Raw genomic sequence first — 5,396 nt, 5'->3', positions numbered from 1 at the left:
CAGAAGGTCGTCTCGTCATCGGTGGGCGGTGTCACCGTCATTGTACCCTATAGCGTGACGGACTGTGGTGGAGGCCCCGCCTAGTGAGGTCCGGCTGGTCGCCGTGGGATACGGCAGGAGACGTTAACCGAAGCGGTATCGTGGCATGACAGAATATCGGAGTACTGTACCTCCGGCTGATTAAAGTATTACTCCCCGGGGGGATGCTTCAGAAAATAGAAATTATAAAGGGCTGAGAAACATTGCCACGATGGAACAATAGAGCCATAGAGCCCGTGCGTAGGGACGAGGTACGTTGACGAGTTTTGTTGGTGCCACCAATACAGAATCGTGCAAGGGCACCGCGACAGGTTGTCATTTCCTCACTATAAAATCACAAGGACAGAAAAAATATGAGAATGTTATCTTGCCTTTTGTATTCCACGATTCCTACATCAAGATCATGGCTGTACTACTGTTGCTATCCAGTTCCTCCTTCCATTCTTACAAATCCCAACACTGCTTTGACAATCTTCTTGCTATGTTTTTTAAAATGTTCATGTGTGTCTTTGTTCATGGAAGTCGTTTGAAAATCTCAGGACATATTGGCCAGATCGTACAATATTCTCTGGTTTAAGAATAAATAGCACCAGAAACTTTTAAAGCTATTTAATTCAGATTTATCCTCGCGTTCATTAACGTAACATCCACTAGGCATCCTTTCAATATTGGGTTATTGTTGGCAGGGATTTTATTTTTGCAAATATCTTTTACGCAGTAATCCACCTTGAATCAGAAGATGGACCTGTGTGGTTTACTTAAGCCCCCTCCCCCCAACCCAAAAAGAAACTTTGATTTCAACAACTGATTTTTTAAAGATTGCCAAAGAGCGCCAATGTAGGAACATACAGCTTCAGATTTATACATTTTACTTTAAAGAAAACTATACCGAATTGCTATCCTATGGTCGGCATAGAATAAAGATGTTTGGTGCCAAAAATGTTCTAAATGAGCACAGGATAAATGATTCAGTTAATAAATGTAGAGTTTTGTCTCCAAATCACAGACCACAAAGTCGCACATTCTCTGCGGGTTAGCAGATTTGCAGCAGGCAGCAACTACAGTTGCTTTTAAATGATCTATATTTCTGAATATCCGATTTCTTTCCTCTCTCACTCGCCATCCCATTTTCTTTGTCTACAGAGCAATTTTCTAGCTGGCTGGTGTGAAACTTCTTTTGCATCCACCCAATTTTCAACCAAGCTTTCAGCCACTTCCAAATGTCATCATCCTTACTACGTATAATTTAACTTCGCACAATCAGTTCAATCACCTAAATATTCTTAGCAATAAGGCAGCTTTACATCATCCAATTCAGACAACTTACAACATGGTGGTAACAAACCGTAGACACTGGAGCACAGAAGATAAAACAAAGAAAGCACCAGAGAGACAGCAGTCACGCATGTTCTGTGGAGACCAAGATCAAAAACATTAACCACACCATTACTGCCACAGATTCTACTTGTTGTTTTACAACTGTTCCAATTCATTCTAACAGCTTGAAGCGTTGTCTAACCAATAAATCTCAAATGTCCAAATTCCTTAAAACCTGCACCTAAATTTTTAGTCACCTCATCTGTGATAGGATGCAAAAATGGGTTTGATGTTTTACATATTGAAGCCTCTTGAGATTTTATATAAATGCAAACCATTGTTGATTTTTGGTACTAATGTACAAGATAAACAGGAGAATCAGATGTTACACTGGCAAATGCACGTTAAAGACCAAAAGAAATGATCAAAAATCTTTCTTGCCATTAATCAATCCAAATGCTACTTTTAATTAGTTTTAGCACATTGACAGCTTTAAGTAAACTCAGCTGAATCCAGACAGAGCAACACAAATCTTAAAATCCTGAAAATACCGTGTTAGATTTCATTATTTGTAATGATGAGTAAACTTTTCATACTCTATTTTAGATCTTTCATAGGAAACTTCCAATTTGGTTTAAGTAGAAAATTTTAAAACTACACAGTTTTAAGTACTTCCTGTACCTAATAAAGTGTTCACTTAGTGTTTGTGGTATTCTGCTGTTGTAGCCCATCCACATCAAGGGTTGACATGTGTGTTTAGAGATGCTCTTTTGCACTATTGTAAAGCATTGTTATTTGAGTTACTGTCACTTTCCAGTCAGTTTGAACCAGTCAGGCCATTCTTCTCTGACCTTTCTCATTAACAAGACATTTTTTGCCCACAGAACTGCAGCTCACTGGATTTTTATTTGTCCATACCATTCTCTAATATCCAGAGACTGTTGTGCGTGAAAATCCTAGGAGATCAGCAGTCTGTGCAGATTGGTGATAACACATCCTCCTCGCTGATACAGGAGTGAGATATGCCAACTAGTGGAGTGGTGCCGCAGCAACAGCCTGGCACTCAACATTAGTAAGACAAAAGAGCTGATTGTTGGCTTCAGGAAGGGTAAGACAAAGGAACACATACCAATCCCCTTAGAGGGATCAGAAGTGGAGAGAGTGAGCAGCTTCAAGTTCCTCTGTGTCCGGATCTCAGAGGATCTAACCTGGTCCCAACATATTGATGTAGTCATAAAGAAGGCAAGACAGCGTCTATACTTTATTAGGAGTTTGAAGCGATTTGGCATATCAACAAATATACTCAAAAACTTCTATAGTTGTACCGTGAAGAGCATTCTGACAGGCTGCATCACTGTCTGGTATGGAGGGGCTACTGCACAGGACCAAAAGAAGCTGCAGAAGGTTGTAAATTTGGGCACTAGCCTACAAAGTACCCAGGACATCTTTAGGGAGCGGTGTCTCAGAAAGGCGGCATCGATCAAGGACCTCCAGCACCCAGACCATGCCCTTTTCTCACTGTTACCATGAGGTAGGAGATACAGAAGCCTGAAGGCACACACTCAGTGATTCAGGAACAGCGTCTTCCCCTCTGCCATCCAATTCCTAAATGGACACCTTATATTCCGTCTGGGTAGCCTCCAACCTGATGGCATGAACATTGACTTCTCTAACTTACGCTAATGCCCCACCTCCCCCTCGTACCCCATCCGTTATTTATTTTTATACACACATTCTTTCTCTCACACTCCTTTTTCTCCCTCTGTCCCTCTGACTATACCCCTTGTCCATCCTCTGGGTCCCCCCCCCTTTGTCTTTCTCCCCGGGCCTTCTGTCCCATGATCCTCTCATATCCCCTTTACCAATCACCTGTCCAGCTCTTGGCTCCATCCCTCCCCCTCCTGTCTTCTCCTATCATTTTGGATCTCCCTCTCCCACTTTCAAATCTCTTACTAACTCTTTCTTCAGTTAGTCCTGACAAAGGGTCTCGGCCTGAAATGTCGACTGTACCTCTTCCTAGAGATGCTGCCTGGCCTGCTGCGTTCACCAGCAACTTTGATGTGTGTTGCTTGAATTTCCAGCATCCGCAGAATTCCTGTTGTTTGAGTCAAACTGAGGGAACAAGGTTATATGAAGCAGAAATAAACATTTAAACTTCTGGAGTTGGTAGACTAAATATTATTCAGAAGAGCTAAAGAGTTCAAAACATCATGTTGAAATAAAAGTTAACTCAGCAAAGAAAATACGATTATAAGAGTATACGGGAATAGAGGAGAGAATTGTTTAAAAAAAGACGTACTAAACCATTAGATTGCAAACTTCCAACAACAAAGAATCAGTCAAGCTAAGGAAGCATAATTTATATGATACAGTATTAAACGATCAGTCTTCTGGACTTGATTTGGCCTGAAGAAAATAGTGCACTTTCTCAATCAAAAGAAACCACTTAGGAGATCCATTTTCTAAAATGTTCCTGAGGCAAGCGGGGTAATTTAGTGAAGGTTTATAGCCTTTGTTATATAACTCCGCCATGACCTTTTTATACTTAAAACATTCATTTAATACCTCAGGCGAATAATCTTCGATCAGCCTCATCTTATAATCGTTAAAGTTAATCATACCTAACGGATGAGATTAGCAAATTATAGAAATCTTAGTTTGGAAGTCATGAAAAGCAATTATCACAGGTCGTGGGACTCTGTGTGCCTGGTCTATTCTTGGTGGAGTATCCAAAACATCAGAAAACAAACGAGCCAACAGATTTGCAAAAAATTCTGAAGGTCGCTTGCCTTCGACCAACTCAGGAAGACCCAAAATTTGTATATTGTTCCTTCTTGATGTATTCTTCAAAGCGACAATCTTTTGTCTTAAAGATTCAACAATTTTCAATTGTTTATCTCCGAACTTTTCCAATTCACCCGTCTTAGTATCCAGTCTGGTTAGAGCATCTTCACGTTCTTGAATCTGAGTAGTATGTTCCTGTAAAGTTTTTTAATAAGTCTGCAGCAGAATCTCCATTCATTTAAGCTTTGTGGTAACTTTTAAACATACATCTGAAAGTTGTTCAGATGTTTTGCTCTGAGTTTTCCGAATTAACTCCGCAATAGTTTCCATAGTCACAGAAGGATCCTCTTCTTTTTATATAGAAGTTTTAGCACGATACATCATAATACTCCAAAAGTAAGTTTTTGAAGCAGATTGGATTCAGTAATTCAAAAAGAATGGAGCCGTTTGAGAAACACGCCTACTCTATGCAATGCCAGGAGGAGGAGTCGCATTTCATAGTTTTATATGCTTGAAGCATGATTTCAACCTGCTGCATGTAGTTTGGTGCTCTGTAGATGCCGAGAAAAATTTCAACAACTTCCTTGAATGCCTTCCATGTGATTTTCTCCGGTCCCACTAGAAATTCTTCAAATTGCCTGTCATTGATGACCTGTTTGATTTGTGGACCAACAAAAATGCTTTCCTTAATCTTGGCATCTGTTATTCTGGGAAGCATCTGTCTCAAATATCAAAATCTTTCATAGAAATTTTTGTTCCTGGTGATACCAAATTCCATCCTTACAGTCCTGAACCCAATAATTATCACTAAAACCTGTCCTGCCATGCAGCAGCCGCACCGCTTAAGCGTGCCCATGCATGCCTGGACAAGATAGGAAACTTTCCAGCTTACATTGTAGGCAACATTTTAATTGACTTGAATTATGAATTGAAATAATAAACATGTGATTTTAAAAAATGGTGTGTGATAGGGAAATTTCATGGTGATTTTCATGATCAGTAGCTCAATATTCATAAGATACACCTAAAGGTATTCAGGAAGCAAAATCTTTGTTGTCCAGTGGAATTGGATGGAGTGAAGAATTATCAAACCAAAACAGTAAATAGGACTTTCATTGAAAGTCTAGTGGGTTATGCATTCCTTTATTTCTCTGTCCTATTCATCACAAAAATATCCTGCAATCAAAACAAAGCCCCATTTACTGTCAGTATGTTACCCAAGTCAGGTAGAGGACAACAGAGACAAGACCAAACTG

The sequence above is a fragment of the Mobula birostris genome, chromosome 27 (assembly GCF_030028105.1).
Source record: "Mobula birostris isolate sMobBir1 chromosome 27, sMobBir1.hap1, whole genome shotgun sequence".
Lineage (NCBI taxonomy): Eukaryota > Metazoa > Chordata > Chondrichthyes > Myliobatiformes > Myliobatidae > Mobula > Mobula birostris.
The sequence above is the reverse complement of the archived record's forward strand: the minus strand, read 5'-3'. Positions refer to the sequence as shown.